A 19,958-nucleotide genomic window follows, 5' to 3' on the forward strand; every position below is an offset into this window, starting at 1 on the left:
ATTTTGGTGAAATTGTGTGAAATCTGGGATTGAGGAAACTTGCAATGCCTTAAAAAATTTCTTAACTTCTCTTGTTAGACATTGGAAAACAGTATCATCTTCAGATCATCTTCATCAATTTATTGCAAATATAAATAATCATTCATCCTGTCTATATGTTGTTGATCAGTGATTGGCCCTGTGCCATCAAATTTAGGTATTTGGCTCTGAACATCTGATATAATGGCACTAAGTTTTCCAGGTAATACTAGGGGGAATAATGAGTTGCCATGATAGTTAAATCAGAATCGGAGAGGACGAAATTACAATAGATGTGGATATGTGGGGTGTTAAATGGGGCAAGATTATACTTTATTGTGTTGGTTTAGTGGTGGTAGGGAAAAGACATGAAATGGGTAAGGTGGTAATGGGGGGAATTATTGGAGGGGCCATAGTAATATGGGGAATCATCAGTGGGGTTGGTGGTGAGGAAAAACAAGAAAAAGATGAGGATTTAGATGATTGATAAATAACAGTTTAATGCATAGCCCGATCTAATTTGTTCACCAAAACTTCAAGCTTATTAAATGATTTTATGACATCTTCATCAGAGTCTGGATTAACAGGTTAACACTTGCAGATATATGGTTTCAAAATACTTTCATCAAAAATTGTTTGAGGTAAAAAGTTGTTTGACATGGGATGGAAAAGGCTTTGCTCAAAAGGTAAATCAAATTCAATATCCTATATAGTTAAAATAATTCCAGGGAGAGAATTACCTTTGGGCAATGGATTATTACTTGCTTGGGTATCAATAAAACTCTTTTGTTTCTAGCTTTTCTAGGACTATCTACAATTTTTGGTGGTTTAAGATCTGGACGAGATCTAGTGTATATATTTCTAGGAGCCAGATCTACAATAGATTATTAGAGATAGAAATATGCACAAAATTTAGGTGGAAAGCAACCTTAATAACATATATTTCACAGCCAAGGAAAAATTAAATTTATATCATATTTGTCTAAATTCCCCATTATGGTCACCAACATCTTAGCACTCTATAATTTCCCAAGGCTATGAGAGAAAATGAGAGGTGACCACAAAACCACTTGCAAATCTGGGATCTAGCCCTTTCATCTTCAGAGAGGGATATCTCTATTGGATTTAGATTTGTTTTTTTGAGATATTAGTCTAGCTATTGAGTTCTGAGTTTTTTTTTCTCAAAGATTTGGTTGAAACACAATGGACAGTCCATTGGGTAATGGAGTCATAAGCCTTAGGCTAGTCAAATACAAGAATGACAGAAAAGATGTAATAGGGAAATGTAGGTAAGCTTCTGGGTCTTTCGAGCATTTTTGGGGTGAATGGATGAAAAGATTTAGACTCAATTAAATATGGAGCATGCTAGGATGAATGATATACTTAATATCAGAGAGAAAACACGAATATTGTTTAGCCAGAGCAGAGTGTATTCAAACAATTTCAGCCCATAATCTTATTTAAACAATAGAGATAGAAATACATATGGAAAATTGGGAAAGTAATAATTTTACATGAGAGGAAATTTCACCAATTTCCTGACATAGGAATCCCATAACAAACTTTCTGCATTAATGGAATTGGTCACTTCATGACATGCACAGATTTACATCAAGGATCTTCTTTCCTCATATGAGTTCCAAACCTTTGTACTTCGATATATGAAGTATTTACACAATCTTGATAAAAATATATCGATTTTGAATATCAAGATGTTTCTACAAAATATCCTTAAAAATTTGTTTACAAAAATAGTACAAAAATATAGGAAAATTGAGCTACTAAAGCTCTCTGGCACTGATTTTGAGGATTCTAGTGATGAATTGGACTAAAAGGGTTTTTTCTTTATTGTTGAAGATGAATACCTTTTTACTCAAGAAGTTGACATAACTTATCACATCTGTCTTCATCTAGGGTGGAGAACCTGATTAAATTTCTATAGGTTTCATCCACCTCAGCATATTTCTGGAAAGTGGGCTTGACTATAAACAGACGTTTTATTTCATCTTTTATAAGTAATACTAACTTCAAACCTTCCATGAAATCTTTCCCCGTAATGGTTCCCTTTATGGTGGAAAATTTGGATTTTTCTCTTGCTGTGGAATATAAATTTTGTTGATAATTCTCTAGCGGAACTAATTTATCTCCCATTCCATTTAATCCTAGAAGCCCCTTTTCACGAAGTATATTGAACTTTCTGTGGAATTTTTTAATGTTAGCCTCCAATTTATGACATTTATTCTCTAACTGTAGCATTAAATTCCTTTTTGTAAGAACTCTTCTTACCTCAACAATTGTCTTAGTTCTATTTACAATCTCATATTCTTCTAGTTCTTCTTTTGTCTTTGAATTCAAAATTATTATTAAGGCAGTACCTTCACCTGGTTTCTGACCCAAACTTTCCTTTATATCTTCTATGACCTCTTTTGATTTCTGCACCAATTCCTCTTGCTCAAAAATAATTTCAATGGAAGGCCAAATTTCAATCATAGCTTCATTAATATCTACCCAGATGTTTTCCTTTTCTTTTGCAATTGTTTGTGCCATGGAAGATTCATTCTCTAAAAGTTCAATTCTCTAAGTTAATCTGTGAGTTTTTTGAATCTTTGACAAATACACGTTATCAATTTTTAATTTTTTCTCTTGGAGATTATTAAGTTGAGATTTCAGATTTTCAATCACCTTCCCTCTGATAGACAAGTCCTCCATAGCTCTGATTAATTCTCCTGATGTATCTGCTGTAGTAGCTGCTGAAGTAGAAGCCCCTCTTGTTGATGTACCTATAATTGGAATTATTGTGAGAGGAATGACTTCTAATTTAGTTGATTGTTCTTTCTCCTTTAGTATTTTTTCTATTTCAGTCTCCATTTCTTTAATTTTTCTATTATGTTCAATGATAATTTTGAATATAAATTATTTTTCCTTTTCTAGTTGACTAACTCCCTTTGTTTGTGGATCTTCAGTAGATGGAAATTTGAGCTGCTTCTTTAGGGTTGCAATGTCAACATTTTTTCTCTTAATGATCTCCTTAGAAGATTTTACATTATTGGGATCATATCCCAGTTTAATCACTAAAACCTCTAAAGACTTTATCTTAGTGCCTTTAGGTGAACAAGATATTTTTTCTAATTTTAATCGAGACTGAGTATTGTTGACTGAAGCCTGAAGTCTCGATGCTTCCATTGTTGAGTTTGTCAAGGTAGAATATAACATCTCACCTGTTTTCTTATGCAAATCCATCTGATCAATATGACAGATTTGGTCAATGTTAAAAGAAAAGATAGAATATTTGTAGTCCTCTGCAATTTTAGGAAAATGAACTTCAGCTTCAAGGAAATCTATCTGCATTTTTCCTTTCTCAGTATCAAAAGTAGAGAGAATATTATGCTGTGATGAAGTTATTTGCTTCCAGAACTGAGAATACTTTGTTTCTTTCAAAATTTCATTCTTCTTTTTTATTTCCTTATACCTTTCAAATATATTTGGTTCATCTTCATCATGGACAAATTGTCTTGATTTAGATGTTTCGATTCACTCTTAAGAAGCTAAAGATAATGGTGACCCTATGAAAATGTCTTCATTTTCAAGGAAAATAGAAGTAAAAGGACCTGCCAAGACTATTGTCGACTATACATTTTATTCCTACAAAGATTCATCTAATGGATTGGTTTTCTTCCTCTTTTTGTATATTTGGAATTATTTCCCTTGAATTTGTGAAAATGAAGGGGAAACATCCTCAGTTGGTATTTTATCCTTCTTTTCCTGTGGCACAAGAGTCTGCGATTTCGTAGTAGAAAGTATCTATTCTTCTACATCTTGCAATGTATTTTATTTTCATTGATCTAGATTCATATATTTCTCAATTTCATGTTTTGGAGTATGATTATAAGGATTACTTTTTTGCTCTGCTCTCAATTTTGAGACTATTCCTAAGGGATCATATCACCAAGTGAAACTAAGTTTAAATTTCATTTGTTTGAGTCGAATATCTACTTCTTTTTTTGTTGTCCTGGCATTACAAATGAAAGGCCAAACCTGTGTTTTCATTTTGAACTGAGATTTCTTTTTGGCTGTCAAAAAGTGTAGCTTGTCCATATTTATCATTTGCCTAAAATAATCCAATGCAAAAATTCTTATAGGAACAAATTTAGGAAACCTATATGGAGGAAATTCGCATCCATACACTCTAATCTCAGCGTAATTTTGATACATGAACGAGACATCAATCTTTTTTTGTTCTCTGTGATGAAGAATTCTCTTAATTTCAGGTTCAGTTCTAGGTTCAGCATCACTGTTAAGTAGGCAAGAATCTATGTACAAATTTGGTCCACATAATCATTGAATTTTAATTCATTTGTATGCTTCCTTACCAAGGAAGTATAATGAATCACCGACTGTTCATTTCCCTGTTCATCCAGTTTCTGTAGCGGAAATTGAAATCTATTTGCTTGATGGAATAAGAATAAGTAAAATAAAATTCAAGCATGCTTGAATACTCCTTCTATAGAAAACTTGAGGAATTGTTCATGGATGAGCTTTGCAAAGAATTTGCTGTAATGAAAAATGAATGATTGCTTTTCTCTTGTTGAGAATACTCATATAAAACCTAAAATGGCTTCATCACCCATTGATTGGTTTGATATCCCAATAAAAAAGAAAGTATAGAAATTACTTGTTTTTAGTAATTGGACATTGCGATGTAAAATATCAAAAATGTTTTCTCTGTGGGGAAAGTTGAGGTTTTTTTAGTGTTCCATGAGGGAATCTACTGAAAAGGGTTTAAGAGAGGTTGAATTTTTGATCTAAAGCATATGACATATACAATCAGGGGTAATTTTAAAAAAGATGTCATTTTACTGGGCTACAATTTCTCTTTGACAGGGTATGTACCTAAAATGACACCATGAGACAAATTCTGGAAAATGACGGGTTTATGGCAAAACCATCTGCAGAGTACCATGTAACTTTGCTTCCCCTGATCTTGAGAGCAACATTCCATATGTTAGATGTATGTTTGCCATGGAAAATTTTAGGGGCTAATGTTCGCCCAGTGGGCTAATTTTCTATGATTTTTCCAAAAAAAAGATTCGCCAATTTCCAATTTTATAAAAGACGATTCGCCCAAATTTTAGAATATAAATTTATTTTACCTTAAAAATCGCCAACATTATAGAGAGACTATATATAAAATAATTATAAATTTGATTAATTTTACAAATATATCAATAAACATTTATAATTTTCATATTAGGGATTAGTGAGATTCGCCAATGTTTTAAACTTCAAGAAAATTTTCCATCCTTAAAATTTTCCTTGTTTGCTACTACAATATCCATTACCACACTCTTTTCTCATATTTGGGCCAGAGTAACACATAAATTTTTGTAGGGTATTTTGTTATGTCTAATCTTAGCTTTTCCATGAAGGCTCTAGGCATAAGATTTTGTGAAGCACTAGAATCAAGCATAGAATTGTGAAGAATATTTTCATGAATGTCAAACTTGTACAAAAAGGTGGCACACTTCCATCTTGAGACTTCCCTTCAATTTGAGCTCTAAAAAATAACTCAGATTGGTCATCAGTCAAGTTGACTGTTTTTGTTCCTTCCCCTATCTTCAGAGCCTTCATGACATGAGATCTATATGCATTTTTGTTAATCAATTATGTCAAAGGAATATGAATTTTTACCTGCGCCAATTAATTTTCAGTATCGAAATATGTATGATATTTATCGATTTCTTCGATATTTACATCTTGTATTTTAGAAGTCCCTTTTGAGAACCATATTTTGGCTGACTGGTAGAAGGGGTGTCACTCTAAATCTTCTTGGGAGAAGTTCCAATGGCCTTCTTACTCCTCAAATTGTATTGCATCTACACCTCCATGATAGCATTTTGGTATCCTTTTTTATACTCATCTGACTTTGAAGGGATGACTTTTGGTTGTGATAGAAAGAAAAATTCTTGGTCCTCCTTAGTTAGGAAAATGTGGTCAATTTCACCTTCCCCAAACAATTTTATTTGATTTTCTTCAGGATCCTCTAGTAACTCAGCTTCTTCATCTGCATAATTCTCTTAGAATGGAGGTCTAATCTATTACTGATCAGTTAGGCCTCTTTGTTCTCTCTATCTAATTTGGGGTGGATTTCTCCTAAAACTAGGATTTCTAATCGGATGGCCATCTTGATTTTCCCTTGGAGGATCCCTATTAGTTAAACTTATCCTTTCCATCATTCTCTCCATGGTTTTAACTAAGGTATTCAACCTAGCATCTCATGAAGAATAAATAGGTTCTTCTTCAATAGTGACTCTCCTCTCAGCCTTTAACTAAGATCTCTTTTCCAACAAATTTACTTCCACACTCACTGCATTCCTTTACATTTCCTCAAGGGTAGAAATATTTCTCTCCCTTACCTGGTAAGACATGTCTAGATCAAAACCATCTGGAAACTTGATAAGAGATAGTCTTGGTGGGGGTTGTATTCTAGTTAGGATAGAATTGTAAATGTTACTAAATATATCACAATAGTCTTGTTTCACTAGGGGCTCTCTTTATGCTGTCATATTCAGCCAAGATTTGCAGAGGATTCTTATTTATTTCCCATATTATGAGGAAATTTTGGTGAAATTGTGTGAGATCTGGGATAGAGGAAACTTACAATGTATTAAACAATTTCTTAACTTCTCCTATTATACTTTGGGCAAATAGTCTCATCTTCGCATCATCTTCATTAATTTATTGCAAATATAAGTAATCATTCATCCTGTCTATATGTTGTTGATCATTGATTGGCCCTGTGCCATCAAATTTAGGTATTTGGCTCTGAACATGTTATGGAATGGCACTAAGTTTTCCAGGTAATACCAGGGGGCATAACGAGCTGCCATGATAGTTAAATCGGAATGGGAAGAAGATGAAACTACAATAGATGTGGATATGGGGGTATTAAATGGGGCAAGATTATAATTTCTTGTGTTGGTTTGGTGGTGGTAGGGATAGGATATGAAATGGGTACAATGGTAATGGGGGGATTTATTGGAGGGGCCATAGTAATAAGGGGAATCACCGGTGGGGTTGGTGCTGAGGAAAGACAAGAAAAATATGAAGATTTAGATGATTGATGAATAAGAGTTTTATGCACAGCCTGATCTAATTCGTTTACCAAAACTTTAATCTTATTAAACTATTTTATGATATCTTCATCAGAGTCTGGATTAATAGGTTAACAATTGGATATATATGGTTTCAAAATACTTTCATAAAAAAATGGCTCAAGTACAAAGTTGTTTGACTTGGGACGGAAAAGGCTATGCTCAAAAGGTAAATCAAATTCAATATCCTCTACAGTTAAAATAATTTTAGGGAGAGAATTACCTTTGGGTAGTGGATGATTACTTGCCTGGCTGTCAATAAAACTCTTCTCTTTGATAGGTTTCTTAGGACTATCTACAATTTTTGGTGGTTTAAGATCTGGATGAGATCTAGTGTATATATTTCTAGGAGCCAGATCTACAATAGATAATTAGAGATAGAAATATGCACAAAATTTAGGTGGAAAGGAACCTTAATAACATATATTTCACAGCCAAGGAAAAAGTAAATTTATATCATATTTGTCTAAATTCCCCATTATGGTCACCAACATGTTAGCACTCTATAATTTCCCAAGGCTATGAGAGAAACATAGAGGTAACCTAAAAACCATTTGCAAATATAGGATCTAGCCCTTTCAGCTTCAGAGAGGGATCTCTCTATTGGATTTAGATTTGTTGTTTTTAGATATTCTGCTAGTTATTGAGTTTTGAGTTTGGTTTTTTCAAATATTTGGTTGAAACTAAATGGACGGTCGATTGGGTAATGGAATCATAAGTCTTAGGGTAATCAAATACAAGAATGACAGAATAGATGTAACAGGGAAATGTAGGCATGTTTTTGGGTCTTTCGAGAATTTGTGGGGTGAATGAGATGAAAACCTTTAGATTTAATTAAATGTAGAGGATGCTAGGATGAATTATATACTTAATATCAGAGTGAAAACATGAATATTGTTTATAAGCCAGAGCACAATGTATTCAAACAATTTCAGCCCTTAATCTTCTTTAAACAATAAAGATAGAAATACATATGGAAAATTGGGAAAATAATAATTTTACATGAGAGGAAACTTCACTAATTGCCTGACACAGGAACCCCATAACAAACTTTCTGTATTAATTGAATTAGTCACTTCATTACATGCACATATTTACATCAAGGATCTTCTTTCTTCATATGAGTTCCAAACCTTTGTACTTCAATATATGAAGTATTTACACAATTTTGATAAAAATATATTGATTTTGAATATCAAGATGTTTCTACAAAATATCCTAAAAAATTGTTTACAAAAATAGTACAAAAATATAGGAAAATTAAACTGCTAAATCTCTCTGGCACTAATTTCAAGGATTCTAGTGATGAATTGGACTAAAAATGTTGTTTCTTTATTGGTGAAGATGAATACCTTTTTACTCAAGAAGTTGGCATAACTTATCCCATCTGTCTTCATCTATGGTGGAAAACTTGATTAAATTTTTATAGGTTTCATCCACCACGGTATATTTTTGGAAAGTGGGCTTGACTATAAACATACACTTTATTTCGTGTTTGATAAGTAAGTAGAAATTCAAACCTTCCATGAAATATTTCCTTGTAATGGTTCCCTTTATGGTGGAAAATTTTGATTTATCTCTTGCTATGGAATATAAATTTTATTCATAATTCTCTAGCTAAACTAATTTATATCCCATTCCATTTAAACCTAGAAGCCCCTTTTGATGAAGTGTATTGAAATTTCTGTGGAATTTTTGAATGTTAGCCTCCAATTTATGACATTTATTCTCTAACTCTAACATTAAATTCCTTTTTGTAAGAACTCTCCTTACCTCAACAATTGCCTACTTCTATCTGCAATCTCATATTCTTCTACTTGTTCTTTAGTCTTTGAATTCAAAGTTCTGATTAAGGCAGTAGCTTCACCTGGTTTCTGACCCAAACTTTCCTTTATATCTTCTATGATCTCTTTTGATTTTTGCACCAATTCCTCTTGTTTGAAACTAATTTCAATGGAAGGCCAAATTTCAATCGTAACTTCATTAATATCTACCCAGATGTTTTACTTTGCTTTTGCAATTGTTTATGCCATGGAAGATTCATTCTCTAAAAGTTCAATTCTCTGAGTTAATTTGTGATTTTTTTGAATCTTTGACAAATACACACTATCAATTTTAATATTTTCTCTTGGAGATAATTAAGTTGAGCTTCCAATTTTTCAATCACCTTCCCTCTGATAGACAAGTCTTCCATAGCTCTAATTAATTCTCCTGATGTATCTATAGACTGTGTCTCTGATGTAGTAGCTGTTGAAGTAGAAGTCCCTCTTGTTGATGTACCCATAATTGGAATTATTATGAGAGGAATGATTGCAAATTTAGTTGATTTTTATTTCTCCATTAGTATTTTTTCTATTTCAGTCTCCATTTCTTTAATTTTTCCATTATGTTCAATGATAATTTTGAACATAAACTCCTTTTCCTTTTCTAGTTGACTAACTCCATTTGTTTGTGTATCTTCAGTAGATGGAAATTTTCGTTTCTTCTTTAGGGTTGGAATGTCAACGTTTTTTCTCTTATTGATCTCCTCAGTAGATTTTACATTACTGGGATAATATCCTAGTTTAATCACTAAAACCTCTAAAGAATTTATCTTAGTTCCTTTAGCTAAACAAGATATTTTTTCTAATTTTAATTGAGACTCAATATTGTTGACTAAAGAATGAAGTCTCGATGCTTCCATTGCTGAGTTTGTCAGGGTAGAATATAACATCTCACCCGTTTTCTTGTGTAATCTGATGGATTTGGCCAATGTTAAAAGAAAAGATAGAATTTTTGTAGTCCTATGCAATTTTAGGAAAATGAACTTCAGCTTCAAGGAAATCTATCTGCATGTTTCCTTTCTCAGTATCAAAAGTAGACAGAAGATTGTGTTGTGATGAAGTTGTTTGCTTCCAGAACTGAGAATACATTGTTTCTTTCAAAATTTCATTCTTCTTTTTAATTTCCTTATACCTTGCAAATATATTTGGTTCCACTTGATCATGGATGAATTCTCTTGATTGAGATGTTTCAAGTGTTTCTTAAGAAGCTGAAGATAATGGTGACCCTATGAAAATGTCTTCATTTCGAGGGAAAGTAGAAGTATAAGGACCTGCCAAGACTATTGTAGACTGTACATTTTATTCCTCCAAAGATTCATCTACTAGATTGGTTTTCTTCCTCTTTTTGTATATTTGGTATTATTTCCCCTGAATTTCTAAAAATGAAGGGGAAACATCCTCCGTTGATATTTTATCCTTCCTTTCCTGTTGTACAGGAGTCTATGATTTCGTAGTATAAAATATCTATTCTTCTACATCCTGAAATGTATTTCATTTCCATTGATCTTGATTCATATATTTCTCAATTTCAGGTTTGGTAGTATGAGTATAAGGAGTTTTTTTTTGCTCTACTCTCAACTTTGAGATTATTCCTAAAGGATCATATGACCAAGTGAAACTGAGTTTAAATTTCATTTGTTTGAGTCGAAGATGTACTTGTTTTGTTTTTGTCCTGGCATTGCAAATGAAAGGCCAAACCCATGTTTTGATTTTGAGCTGAGATTTCGTTTTGGCTGTCACAAAGTGCAGCTTGTCCATATTTATCATTTGCCTAATATAATCCAATGCAAAAATTCTTATAGGAACAAATTCAGGCTACCTATATGGAGGAAATTCACATCCATACACTCTAATCTCAGTGTAATTTTGATACATGTACGAGACATCTATCTTTTTTTCTCACTGTGATGTAGAACTCTCTTAATTTCAGGTTCAATTCTAGGTTCAACATCACTTTTAAGTAGGAAAGAAACTATGTACAAAATTTTTCGACACAATCATTGAATTTTAATTCATTTGTTTGCTTCCTTACCAAGGAAGTCTAATGAATCACCAACTGTGCATTTCCCTGTTCATCCACTTTCTGTAGTGGAAATTGAAATCTATTTGCTTGATGGAATAAGAATAAGGAAACTAAAACTAAAGCACGGTTGAAGACTCCTTCTATAGAAAACTTGAGGAATTGTTCATGGATGACCTCTGCTAAGAATTCATTGTAATGAAAAATGACTGAAGGCTTTTCTCTTGTTGAGAACACTCATATAAAACCTAAATTGGCTTCATCACCCATTGATCGGTTTGATATCCCAATAAACAAGAAACTATATAAATTACTTGTTTTTTCATTTCAGGAAACAATGACGATGGATAAGGAGGGTTTATTTTTGGTAATTGGACATTGTCACGTAAAAATGTATCAAAAATGTTGGCTCTATGGGGAAAATTGAGGTTTTTGTAGTGTTCTATGAGGGAATCTACTGAAAAGGGTTTAAGAGAAGTTGAATTTTGGATATAAAGCATATGCCATATGGACTCAGGGGTAATTTTAAATAAGATGTCATTGTTCTGGGCTACAATTTCTCTTTGACTGGGTATGTACCTGAAATGACATCATCAGACAAATTTTGGAAAATGACGGGTTTACGAAAAAACTAAGGGTCGGAAGGAGTCCCATAAACTCAATTCATCATTGAGATCAACCTAGTTTTGTTTTAACCAATTGTGGAGTTCGTAGAGATCCAACTCACAATTGGTTTCAGATATTTTATATTGTTGATCCACTAAGGGCTGGTGGTATAGGTGAATTATAGAGGGAACCATAGGGTTTTGCACTGTGGCTTTTGATATACCTTTAGATGACATGTTGAAAATAAATGAAATGGAAAAATGTAATTACCTAGGAGCTGGTCGGATGAAAACAGTTAGGCTTGATAACTGGCTACAATAGCAGGCTTAGTCGTCCAACGTCGTGGAACAATAGAGTAAAGGAAAATTGAATAGGGTTTTGCTTTATTTTATGAGAAAGATCATTTACCGTTGAGATTTATTCGCTTAACAGAGCGATTTAATTAATTTGGAAATGATTATATTTGAAATGGTTTCTTAATGGTCAAATGATAGGTAAAGGCATGTGACACTTGGCGCGTGCCGATTAGAGTGGAGGGAGCGGGTTTGGCACTTGATATTAGGTGGGAAGGAGGAAGGCGGATTTTGAAGGGCGGTGAGTTGTAAGTGGTTTAGGCAAAGGGGGATTCGAAATTGATGAGGTGGTGGGGTGTTGCTAGAGCGGATTGATAGAATCTGCTTGTCGGACCCCCCCCCCCCCCCCCCCCTGATTAAATGTCGGAAGGCAAAGGATGTCTAAAATAATCGGGAGTAATTCATATGGGTGCGATAGATCATGGTAATTGATTATAGTGCGGTGTTTATTACATATGTCAAAACAGTCGTGTCAAAATAAATTTATTAACAATATAGGTAATCACAATTAAAATTTGTTATTTAACTAATTAAACTCAATTTATTTAACATATAATGCGACATTTGATCTAGCATCGCATATTTCAATTTTTCTAACAGTTTTTTGTCATTTTTTATTTTGTTTTTGAATATATATCAATTTTCCTTTTAAATTCCGTTTTTCATTTTGTATTTTGTTTTTTTGAAATAATTTGTAGAATGAACCATTATTTACAACATCTCATGACATGAAAATTAACAGATAATCATCAATTGATCTTATAAACTATAGGACCCTAACAGTTCCCCATATAAGGTTCTCACTCAGAATCAGAACATTCATTAAATTGTGAAGCTTTCAGCTCGACCACTAATGACTACGTGGTAGGCACTCATTTGTCAGTGTTATGAGTGGGGTTCTTGTGGAACTCACACCACATTCCTATAAATTTATTTTTCTTTGTAGTGTCATTCTTTTCTTGAAAATTCGATGGGTTTTCCTGGGTGACTCCACCTTAGCCTTATCCTTTGTTCTAGGGTTTGGGGGTGTTCTAATTCAGAGATCCAAAGTCGTGCTTCTCTTGTTTAAATATTTGTTCAGCCTTGGTAGAATATTGGTATGCTGCACCAAGTGAGGAGATTTCCACCATTTATTCATGAATGTATTTGTGCATAAAAACGTAGTAATTGAGCACCAGGTGTCACTAAGAGTATTTTCTACCTAACTTTGTGCACAGAGTATGAATAATATTTTGAAACTGATGTACATCTTGGTTCCTTTGCGGCAAAGTGTGGTCAATTGTATGTACTTGTCCTCATAACTCCTCGAGGGGCAATATTGTTCCTTTACAACATCTCGCAAAGAGTTCCAAGAGGGGGAAAACTATAAACATAGAGGGATACTCAACCCTTGTTTCAAAATAAGTTTCTGACCAGTCCTTGACATGCAGGGTGGCCTTAAGTAGTGAAAAAGTAATTGTTTCCCTAGTGGAGAAACTATGGATCGAAAAATAATCTTCCAGTAGATTCAACTATTTATCTGCAACATTTAAATCTACCTGACCTTCGAATATAGGGATATCAATGTTCACTTGTACCTTGAAGGGGGCGACACCTCTGAAGTGATTGGTTGATGAAGATGGATCGTTGGTGGGTATCCATTGAAGGATCTGGGCAAAGTTGTCCATTATCTCATTCCTTTGCTGCCTGAAATATTCTTCAGGCAACTATTTTATAGGACCTCATGCTCCCATGTCTTTATTTTCTTGAACTATCGGAGGTTGTGAATGTCAGTGGGGACAGTCTTGCGAACATTCAACTAGTTCAAGTCCCAACTCCTTATACCTCGACCTCATTGGTGACATGCATAAAAAAACTGAGAAAGAGCAGATTGCTCTGATACTAGTGATCCTTATTTATGAAGGAATGAAATGAAACATAGATATAAACAAAAGCACATAGCTACATCGAAAATAGAACTTCAATTCATTAATAACAAAGTATTGAAAATTGTTTACATGTAGAATGGAAATAAAGTAGCTTAGGCGAAGATGGCTTATCTATAAGAAAGGATGTTGCAGCTACATGTCTTATAAACTATGTAACAATGATGCTCTTAGGCCTATTTATTACTTAAAAACAATGGAAAACCCTAAACATCCAAAAACCTAACCCTAGGAGATGAAGCGCCAAAATTTTGTTGGCCCCATTGGGGTAAGTTGGTACATCAACTTCCTGAGGTAATAATTTTTGCAAATGATCTCTTTAAAATAACATCAAATATGATTCGACATATAAATCTGTTTCACCATTCAATGCATGTAGGTGAATCCATTCACATTAAATACTAGCACATATATAATATATGGAATGACTCACAGTCCATGACATATGTAAACCAATTTAACACACATACAAATCTTCACGTATATAGAGCATGAACACATATAGAGCACCAAACATAAAGTATGCAAAAAGTACATAACGTTCATTGTATGCACATACCATAGATTAAATAACCATAGAGATGTTCATGGTCTTCAATCAAGAGTAGCAATACTGAATTCCAATACACAACCATCAACGCAATTTAATGCTCAACCATATGCATATAACAATACAATACCGATGCATGGAATCGATATGATAGGAGTTCAACACACAATGAATAGCATCATTCAACACTAAATTCGCACCTTTCAACTCAAGTTCCAAACCTACATGGTCTCAATCATTCAACGTTGTATTTGCACCACACAACGCTACACTAGTTGTTACACCATACTCTGCTACACTCATTCCTACACCATATGTTGTGACACTCATTTCTACACCGTAAGATGCTAGACTGAGAGATTTAACGCGTTTCTCAAGAGAGAAATCAACTTATGAGAGATTCTTCAACGTAAATCACATAGAATATCATTTGTCGACGCGTTTCAAACCAACTTGTGTGGTTCATCGTGAGGACAAGTTGAAGAAATAGATCTAGCTATGCAATTTAAATAGTATGAGGAGAGACCCCCAACGGCTATCTTATCCAACGGCTAATTTTGACTATGGGACCAGAGTTAAAAAGTCAAAATAATATAGTTATATTCGATGACCATTCTTTTAAAATATATAAAATTTTTATATAAATAAAATAATTAAATAGGTGTTAATGTTACTAGTTAGTCAAAAGTTTAATAAAAATATAAGTTATAAGAAATATTATAATACAATATACATAGGGTATAGAATAATAGTTAGTGAGAATAAAATAAAAGAAAAAAATAATAGAAATATAAATGAACCAAGCTAGTAAGGGTAAAAGTTAGTTGAAAAGACAAATTAATAATAAATCAAAATAAAAGAGGAAAAACAAATACATAAAAATAAAAATAAAAACAAAAATACATAAAATAAATAAATAATAATAATAATAATAATAATAATAATAATAAAATAATAAAATAATAAAAATCAAAATATATAAAAGAGAACAGAGCTAAGGTAAAAGATAGTTGAAAAAGGAATAAAAACAATAAATAGATCATTATACTGAGAAAAAAAATAAAAAATAAATTAATTAATTAATTAATTAAATAAGTAAAATAAATAAATAAATAAATAAAAATAAAATAAATTAAAAAATCAAATCAAATAAAAATAAAATAAATAAATAAATAAACTAATTAATTAAAAATAAATAAATCAATAAATCAATAAATAAATAAATAAATAATAATAATAATAACAACAATAAGTATATATATAAATAAGGTATATGAATAAGAAATAAAAATAAAACAGAGCGAACGACAAAAAATAAAAAGGGGGAGGGACAGAGCAAAACGGGTCAACCCTAGGGGGAAGGAAGGTTTCAGGGGGAACACAGAAAGCGAGCACAAAGCTAAAAGGGGGGGAAGGATAAAGACTAAGACGACGGGGCAGGGATCCAACAACTACTGATTTTCCAGCCGTCATCTCTATTGAGATTATTAGGCCTTCTTTCAATCTCAATAGCTTCCCTGAATTTACGATGATGGAAATGAGCAACCTTAGCAACAACCTTGGCCTCCTCAATATAAACATGATGCTTGGTCTTTTCCACATGCTCTGCTAATGTTGAAGACTTGGTTCTCCCATGTCTTAGGTCAGCTGCATGTTCGCTTATCCTCTGATGGATGGAGCGTCCTGTTTCCCCGATATAGGGGGTTCCACAAGAACAAGGGATCAAGTAGACACCCTTCATGTCCATAGGGTCAACAGGATCTTTCACTGATCGGAGGGATTTACGAATGGTGTTGAGGGGCCTAAAGGTAGAGGGGATTTCATACCTCTTAAGGATCCAAGCAATTTTGTTTGTGGTTCCTTGTACGTAGGGAAGATGGACCCCTAGTCGGCGCTCCTTCAGTTCTTTATTAATTAACGCATTTTTTGAGGCTTTAAGGAAAGCCCTCTGACCTAGGCGCCTACTGTAGCCATTCTCCACAAAGACATTAAGGAGATGGGATCGCTCCTTATCAAAGCTCTTATTATCAGAGATCCTTAGGGCACGAGTAACAAGGGTGTTAAGAACACCCATCTTTTGAGCAGGGAAATGATGGGAATCAGCATGAAGATACTGCTCAGTATGCGTTTTCTTTCAGAATACTGAGTGGGAAAGAGAGCCATCCATATTCTTAGAAATAAGAATGTCTAGGAAAGGGAGGCAACCATTAACCTCTTTTTCCATGGCGAAATTAATGGAAGAGGGCAGACAGTTGAGGTGATTTAAGAAGCGATCCAACTCTTCTTGGCCATGGGACCAGATGACATTAGTGTCATCTACATATCTTCTCCAAATATTAGGAAGGAGATGAGCCGAGGCTAGAGCTTTGGCTTTGAAATCTTCCATAAGGAGATTGGCGACAATAGGGGAAAGGGGGGAACCCATGGCAACAATGAATTTCAGACATTTCTGAAGACTGCTACAATGAATTTGAACATAGAACTAATGCACAAGGATGCTCAAGAAGTTTCATCGCATAGAGAATCCAAAGGGATTACTCAACCTACACACTGATAGAGAATTAGCACTCCACATTTTGCAGAGGATAGATTAGGGAATAAAGATAGATTTTCTATCAAGGGAGAGAGGAGTTACTGAGTAGAAAAGACTAAATGGGGCCTTGTAACTCTTATACCATATGTGGATAGGCATTGGTAACTCTGTGAATGATATATTTACATTAGAAAATATTATTGATATATACATTGAGAGAGAGACTCTTGGAATTCATATTCCAATGTCCCTTCGTTTTCTCATTTTCTTACTTAGAATATTTACAATGTTTTCCTAATCCATAATGATTAGGCGTCAACAACTCCTATTATTTCTCCTTTAGAACATTTCCCAGGAGGGTTTTGAACTGGCAATGAGGGTAATAGAGTTAAGGTATTTTTTCTGTCTTCCCCTTTTATGATCAAAGGTCAAGAACTGAATGGGATATATCTTGAGGGACATTAGAATTAGAAAAGGCTTGACAATTATGAGTTGTGAGAGTCTTAGGGTGGAAAATCTCATCCCAATTAATAGTGGGGGCATTTAGTCATTGGGTCACCCGAATCCGATTCATATGGATTTCTTTTTGTTTGCCTTCCCCTCTTCTAATAATATAATATGTTTGCCTTCCTGTTGGGTCCCTATAATACTAGTGATTACCCCATTACTATTGTAGTTATACCCCTTATTTATATTGATGTACCCATGTAGTGCCCATATTGTTACTATTGTGCCACATAGAAGCCCACTATTGTTATTGTTGTGCCCTACAATATTATTGATATGTAGGCTTTGATTGTATTGGGACCACTTAGACTCCTATATATAGAAAGGAGGTATTTTCATTTGTATCATCCAAGAATTGTTCATTTATGTAATGTAAAGGAGGTTGCCCCCTCGAAGAGGCAGAATTCTAAGGCGTGGATCTCTCTTTTCTATCTTTTTGTGAGCTGGTTTCATAACATTTGGTATCAAAGCTTTGGATTCTAGGGTTTCACTGCTCCAAACAGGTCGTCGTGGCATTTTCACTATAACGTTTTTTCTGTGACGTTTCAGAAGTCACAAAAAAAACCCATTTGAGAATACATTGCGCTGAACCTTGGGTCCCAATTTTAGAGCATTTAGTGCGATATTTTCGGAGATATGATCTCAGAAATTTGGTCTTTTTGATGAGTCCTGAATTACACTCAAAACAGGTGACCTGGGGAAAATCGTCATAACTTTCTTTCTGAGCATCGGATTGAAGTTTCGTAAGAAGGTACAGAAAGAGGACGGACTTTAGTTTCTTGTGGGTGTTTTTCAGATCCAAAGGTCGAAACAGTGACTCGTGGCACGTCGTACAACTTCTCTCTACTGAACCAGTCTAAAAGCGAGTCACCGTGGGAGATTTCACATAACTCTTCCTTGGAGAATCCAATTTGGCTCAGACTTGTGGCATTGGAAAGAGGACGCAGAAGGCTACTACAGGTAGCAATTTTAGAATTGGATGATTCGAAATTGCAGAGATACATCAGATTCAATATCAGGCTTATATAAAGTGAAAAAAGGTGTGTAGTTTTTTTTTTTTTTTTGTAAGCTTGGTTTAACGGAATTCAATGGGCATAGTAAAGCATTATTATCGGTAACTGATGCCCCGAGGAAAGAAAATGCAAACACCTAGTAAGGAACCTGAAAGCTCTAGCATGACTCATGAAGAAGAGGAAGAAATGCTACATGATATATCAAAATTACAAGAACAAGTGCAACAAATGTCACGCTCACAAAAGCTAACAGAAGCTAAGATAAGTGGCGTGGAATCAGAGGTAAATGGCGTGGAATCTAAGATAAAGGGCATGGAAGCTAAGATGGAGGATTCGATGGCAAATTTGAAGATAGATTTGAATACAAACATGGAACAATTGAAGAAGTTGCTACAAGAAAGGGTCACTAATGGTGAAAAGGTAGTAAAGGAAACTCATGATGAGAACAAAAGAAATGTTAATCATGATTCCATAGACTCTAATGTTGGATCAAAGACTCACCATGTTCCAAAAATCGACATGAGGAAGTTTGATGGCAAGGATCCCGCCACATGGATATTACATATGGAGCAATTCTTCGATCTCAATAATGTGCAAAACACACAAAAGGTACGTATGGCAACTTTATATTTGGAACCAAATCAGTTTGTATGGTATCAATGGATTTGTTCTCATAAACCATTTATCACTTGGGCAATTTTTACGGAAGAATTAATAGCACATTATGAGGATACAAAAAGCAACACTTTTTTTAGCCAATTGATAAGTCTCAAACAAAAGGGTTCAATAATGGAGCACATTGAGGAGTTCCAAAAATTGAACATAAGGGTAAAAGATATTCCAGAAGATCATAGGATTGATGTGTTCATAGGGTCTTTAAAGGATAATATCCAACATGATGTGCGCCTTTGGGAACCTGATTCATTAGAGAAGGCATTCAGGTTAGCAAGAAAAATGGAAAGCAAAATTATGGCAACTAGGAAGCATACCATTCACAACTATAAAGAAGGAAGTGTTGTTGCCCATAGTCTTCCACAACCTACAAGGTTGACACCACAACAATTGGAAGAAAAAAGAGCAAAAGGGCTTTGTTACAATTGTGATAGCAAATACACAAAAGGTCATAAGTGTGCTGAGAAGAAATTATTCTACATAGATTGTGAAGAGGAAGAAGAAAAGGAGCAAGAAAGGTCAAAAGAAGAGGATATATTCCAGGAACAAAGCCTAGATGAAGAACAAATAAATCCGACCATATCTTGTAATGCATTGGCGGGAATTACCACTCCTCAAACCATCAAGATAGAAGGACAAATCAAGAAGAAAAAGGTAATAGTGTTGATTGATTCAGGAAGCACCCACAATTTTATTCATTGTAGGGTAGCAAAAGAATTGAATTGCTTCCTATATCCAGCACCAGAGTGTCAAGTGATGATTGCAAATGGAGGAACAATAAATTGTT

The sequence above is a fragment of the Pinus tabuliformis genome, chromosome 4_2 (assembly GCF_031772625.1).
Source record: "Pinus tabuliformis cultivar Carrire ecotype Pingquan chromosome 4_2, CPIR1, whole genome shotgun sequence".
NCBI lineage: Eukaryota > Viridiplantae > Streptophyta > Pinopsida > Pinales > Pinaceae > Pinus > Pinus tabuliformis.